A 6439-nucleotide genomic window follows, 5' to 3' on the forward strand; every position below is an offset into this window, starting at 1 on the left:
GCATCAGTATTTGAATTTGCAATGGATTTTCTCTTACTTTTGATTTCTAGCTTAAAATAAGAAAAAAAAAAAGACACCAAAACCAGAAACCTTGGCTTTTTTACCCTTTTTTTTTTTAATGTGTAAAAAACCCCAACGCCACACAGGGTCCTCTGGAGAGACAGGGCTGCCTCCTTCGAGAAAAATCAAAAACTGCCTGCAAACACTCGGGAAAGAATGATTTCAGCAGTAGAAATCCATTTTAATGCATGTCTCAGTGAGGGTTTGTGCAAGCAGAAAGCAGCCCCTGGGACCGTTCAGGAGCTGGAGAAGGGATGGATCTGCAGCCCTTGTTATCTCGAGTACATAAATGGTGCTTCAGCCCCTGCATCACGTGCCAAGGCAGGGGAGATGTGAAAAGCATCATGACCAATAAATTAATGTTTTACTTTGAGTAGGCATAAAGGAGGATGTTGAAAACTGAGTTTCTTCCTGCCTCTGCTGCCAGCAAAGCAAAGCCCCACACAAGAGGGTTTGAAGGTCCCTCTGGGAAAAAATGCCACTGGCAGCTCCACCGGGTGCCTTGTCCAAGTTGCCCTGAAGGAATCTCTTCCAGAAATACCTGTTAACAATAAGGACCCGTTAATGTTTCACAATTATTTTCCCAAGTATTTAATTGCTGCGCCAGTCCCCAGCACAAGAAACCGGCAGATATTAAATACACAATAGCTGTGGAAACCTCTGGTCTGTCTGCATGTGCCAAGACCAAGATACAGCTGCACATCTGCAGGTCTGGTGAGGGCTCAGTGAGCTGAGCTTGCACCTGGCAGAGAGGGATTAATAGGGTGTGTCCAGCTCACCCTTGGGTTCCTTTCTGAACCAACACTGGGGAAGAGAAGATGGTCAACAATGAAAAATTAACTAAAAAAAATTAACATCAGTACCTTATCATAGTATTAAAATCTTAACTTGTCGTTATTTATTTGCCTGGACTTGTGAGTCTGTGCTTTTTAATCTATTTTTTTTCAGACCCAAAGCTGACACACTTCATTAGAGATGAAAAAACCCCCAGACTTGTCCTTGTCATGCCATTCCCCTGACACTGGGCACACCTGACATCAGGTAGTATCTCCCCCTGCTCTGTGTGCAATCAGGAAGAATAAAAAGCTGGGGATCTGTCAGTCATAACTACAACTTTTCCCAAGAAAATCAACATGATTTTCATCTTTTGTGGAAGGAAGCTAAGCCACAAATTACTCATGGCAGGCACATCCCAACTTTTCTGTACAGAGGCTGCACTAGGGAATGAAGGAGAGCGGTGTTGGTGGCCGGTCAGGAGGGATTGCTTGTAATTGCCCACCCCCACAAAGGTGTTGCTTTGTCACTGGCTTCAGACCAGGTACAAACTCATGATTTACCAGAGGTGGGATCTTCCTGCCTCGAGGTGTATTTAGAGAGCTCTTGCTTGGCTTCCTCTTGTGGAGGTCAAAGCTGACCAGGCTGACCTTTACAACTGAAAAAAACCCATGAATTTCAGCTTCTCTGCCTGATATCAAGGCAACATTGAAGCTTGTTTTGATAGTTTGTCCTCCCCAAGTGAGGAAACTGCAGCACTGGCACACCACCTTCAGTATTTCTGCCTCACTCCGCAGGATCTTAAAGACGAGGCTGTGCCTTGATGGATGTCAGAAAGGAACATTGGCTTTGAAGTGGTACTGAGAGCCTGTCTTCATTCTTGAGCCTTGATATACCTTTTCAGCTTGTAAATTTAGATATCTGCCTAAATTTCATCTGCCTGATAGAGTGTATGAGCTACTTGACAGCAAACCTTCCCAGTTTCTGTCGGGCTGCTCAACGACACGGGTCCCACGGAGCAGTTCCTGGTGAGGGTGCCACGCTGCTGGATTCCCATGGGTAGTGACATCCATCGCTTGCCAAAAAAATTCATGGACTGCCACGACACAGATTCATTTTTCTTGGGTTTTCCAGAGGAATAGCTGGATTCAAACCTGCTGAGAGTCAAGGGGGAGCTGGACTGGAGTCTCCTACACCTTGGTAAGAGCTCCAGTCACTGATTTGATAACCAGAACACTCCCTATGGCTATCTTCCCACAGGCTTATAAATATAGCCTGAGGGTTTGTTTATTTTTAACTGGAATGAGCATATTGGTAATTTGCATGATATTTTTTGGCCTCCAAAAATGTTTGAGTGACTCAGTAGGTGGCACCCTTTCTATTCCTTTATTTTCCACCAAATGTCAAAAATAAGTTGGAGCTGGAGCCTGTGTGTGTGTAACAAGTTCAGTAAAAATGTAAATGCATATTTGTCTCCTTAATTGAATATAGTATATTGTGAAATCATTACTGTCAGGGCACACTTGGGTTTATACAAACGCTTAAGTAAAGAAAATACATAAACCTAGATTGACTTGAACAATTTGAATGTGATAGCAGACATCTGTGTTCAATAACATCACTTTGGTAAGCGGTGTTTAATATTTCATGTCAAAGCAAGGAGAGTAATAGAACGGGGTATTTTCAGAATTCTTAGATTGCTGAAGTTTATGGCATAATATATAATCTGTCCTTTGTCAAGCTCACCAGAAAAAGCCCTGCTGCAGCTGAAGATGTAAAGTGCTCTAATATATATGTTTCTAGACCTCTCCCTGCTTGAGGAATTACTCTTGGAAGGTGCTGAGTGCCCTGAAGTGCCAGTGAAGTCAGTGGGATTTGAAGTTCCTCGCAGCTTGGAGAACGGGGATCCTTACAGGGGCTAATTACTCTCTTCCAGTCCCGGCCAGGAAAGCCCTTCAGAGCTCCTTAACTTCTAGTGTGTGAGGAGTCCTCTTCAAACTGCATTAGGAATGCTTCTGGGATAGTGTCCAGAGGTCCAGCTCATTCCTCCATCATCTGGTAAAATGAGAGCTGCTCCCTGACCTCAGGAACTTAAAATTTGGGGGCGAAGAGGTGAAAATGAGAAAGTTCCTTGCCTAGGGGCAGATCTGCCACTGAGGGCTGAGCCCAGAGTGCCCCAAAGCAGATTAGAGCCTTATCTGCTGGGTTTTGGGGGTGGAGGAAGAGGAAAGGGGCACCCCTTCATTCCAAGTGAGGTCCATGCACAAGTACATCACCAGCTCAGGGACTCTGTTTGGCTTCAGAAAGTTCAAAGGAAGAGAAACATTTTTAAGTATCTTCCAACTCTGTTATTAATGAGCAATTACACTGATGTTCTTGGATGAATTTCCACAGGGTAATTCATCTACAAACAAATCTTTCTTTTGTATTTCTCCCCCCCAAACCCCAGTCTTTTGTATTTCATTTTTAGGTGAAATTCTGTAGTGAAAGGGGCCAAAAGAAACATGCTTTCCCGAGCCTCATGCTGAATGTCTGTCTGGATAGTTTCATTTTAACTGCAGCTTGGAAAAAAAAATGTAAACATGGTGTGAGTATCATTTTTACTCTGAAGCTGTTTTTCCCCCGTGTTCAAATAGCATTATAAATGTTTGCTCAAAAGAGGCATATTTATTCATCTAGCCTCTGAGAGAACACTGTGTGCATAGGTAGCAATAAAAATGTGTTAAGGGCTGAGAGAGATTCCCCTGGTAAATGACTTTTCTCTTGACCTCCTCTTAAGCATCTTAGCGGGGCTGAGCTCCTGCCTCTCTGAGAAAGTATGTTTGCACTGGGGAGGAAGAATTTTTAAAGTTGCGGAGTGTTACAAACAGTGAGCAAATAACTGTGGGGGTTTGGTTGGGGTTTTTTTTATGATGTTGGAAAAAAACTCTTACGAAAAAGACGTGGCGTGCAAAGCAGTCACACACATTGAAAGTTGTTCCCAACATGCTGTATGATTTCTTGCAAAGAAGATGATCCATGCAATTGCTATTCTTTTTTTTTCTCACTATTTTCTCAATGAATAAATATTTTTGTGTGACTGTTCACCACTCCTTCATTTGATAGTGGAATCTACCTGCAAGGGTTGTTTAGTGTGGAGGAGGATCAGAGGGACATTATAACTTTCTACAACTCCGTGACAGGAGGTTGAACCCAGGTGGGGAGTGGTGTTTTCTTCCAGGTAATGAGTGATATGACAAGAAGAAATGGTTTCAAGTTGTGCCAGGGGAGGTCTTGCTTGGATATTAGGGAAAACATCTTCTCCAAAAGGATGGTCAGGCATTGGAACAGGCTGTGCAGGGCAGTGGTGGAATCACCACACCTGGAATTGTTCCAACAACATGCAAATGTGGTGCTTAGGGACATGGCTGGTGGTGGGCTTGGCAGTGCTGGGTTGATGGTTGGATTCAATGGTCTCGGATGGCTTTTCCAGCTTAAATGATTCTCTGATTCTGTGCTTATTCAGATATAGATCAGACACACATCGTCACGTGGCTTCTCTGGTACATGAGGTTATTGTCCCCTGATTACAAGCCCAAGTATTCTGGTGTGCAGAAATGATTTCCAATGACTCTTTCTCATGAGACCATGGAATTGCTTTTCCCTGAATTCGGTTCACTCAAATGTTTGTGGAAAGGAAACGCAAAATAAGGAAGGACTGTAGCAGAAGGAAATTCATCAGGCTGTTTGTATGAATAAGGGCAAGGCTTCCCTGCTTTGCTCACCCAGCTCTCTGTCCTATCCAATTAAACATGCACTTGGCAGTTGTCAGACTGAATAACTCGACCTGCCACGGAAGCTGGAGATGGAAAACACCTGCTCAGATCATCCCCTGTCCAGTGTAGAGCCTTTCCCTGCAGGACAGGGGTCATCCCTAAATCCTGCAGCTGACACGCAATACACAGCCTCAACTGGCAACATCCTGTCCAGAGTTGCACTTCATAAATCAGGGGTAGGCCCAGTAAATCAGCAAGGAAGAGCAGTTACCAGCGCCGTATCTCCCTTCCCAATGGTTTTCTTCTGTTCTGAGGAATCAGTGGCATGTCAGAAATGATTCTCTTACCCAAGCACTAACCAGTATCTCCACAGTGCTGTATCTTGCCAAGCAGGAACATAAGCAAACACTCAGGTCTGCACTGGGGACTTGAGCAATCGCCCTGCACGGCCAACATTCCTCCCAGCTGTTAATGTGTCCGTCACAGGGTCGTTGCTGTTGTTATCGATAGCTGATGTTGCTGCTGCTGCAGCACTGTGTCATTTTATCGTTCCTGGGTGGGAGGATGAGTTAAACGATGAATCTGCGCATATTTGTCACGATGGGAGCCTCCAGATCGCCATGTTCCTATGGAAACCTGGCCCTGGTTTAGCTGAACTGGCCCCGTCGTGGGTGCTGAGCACTCAGAAAAGGAAAAAAGCTGGCGCTGGGCTCTGCTTGGAAATCTGCTCCCAGATGTATGGATGTTTGTTTATTTTTACATTTAAGAGACCTAAAACTGCACCAAGATGCAAAATAGCACGGAAGAAACAGTCTTTGCAAGGACTAATCCTCACTGATTGGCATAAAGAGGGTATGTATTCTTTCCATAAATTTTGGGTAAGATTAAATTACAAGAGGCCTAAAAGGAAAGATTAAAAAAAAAAAAAAAAGCCTATCTTGGCCAAGGTTGTTAGTTTAGACTATATGTAGTGCCAAAACAATACAAGTTGCACAATTTCACCACACATACCCATTTCTTAACCCATTCTGGCTTCATCAAACTCAGCGGAAGCTGGTGACTCCAGTAGACTGCAATGGACTTCACGCTGGGCTGTGGCACTCGATGTCCTGCTCCTGGTTATGGCCTGCTGACCTCAGTGCAGGTAATATTGGACATTGTAGGGTTATTTCTGCCTTACCTGGTGAGTATTTTGAGTACAGATTCCTTAGGTACTAATCAGAAATGGTGCACCCTCCCCTCTGTTAGATGTGGGTTGAAAGCAAGCTCTGCTGGAAGGCTGCTGCTTCACTTTCTGAAAAAGCCCTGTATTACTGTGTGTGCCTTGCCAGGCCTCGAGGTGAAGTTTTTCCATGTGCTCTTGAGATATCTGTAACATATGGTGACATTTTCAAACCCTCACCATGCTGGAGAGTCCGTGCCGTAATGTCACTGCCACGCCGCAGGGATGCTGGGGAAATGGCTGGTGGAGCTAAGATTAAATTGCATTCGCCAAATTTTAACAAGTTATCACAGTGGCCTTGGGAAAACTTCAGCCATGTGGTTCTCTGAAGACTTTGAGGTATTGTTAATTAAATGACTGCTGTGCTTTTACCTCCCATAAAAAACTTTGCCTCCCATAAAAGGTTTTTAGCTTGACAATGCATCAGGCAGAACTCCTGCCCAGTGTCTGGCTTATATTGCTCCTGGGGCTGTGCAAGCAACACAGCTGCAGTGCCAGCGCCCCAACCCAACTGTGTCTGGCTGGAAGGGCCCTGAAACACCAGCCCTGCCTCCCATTTGGTCACGAGGGGGACAGTGGCAGCAACTTCCTGGCTGATGAATGCGCCAGGCGAGATGGGAAGGGCATG

Source organism: Corvus cornix, chromosome 9 (assembly GCF_000738735.6).
Source record: "Corvus cornix cornix isolate S_Up_H32 chromosome 9, ASM73873v5, whole genome shotgun sequence".
Lineage (NCBI taxonomy): Eukaryota > Metazoa > Chordata > Aves > Passeriformes > Corvidae > Corvus > Corvus cornix.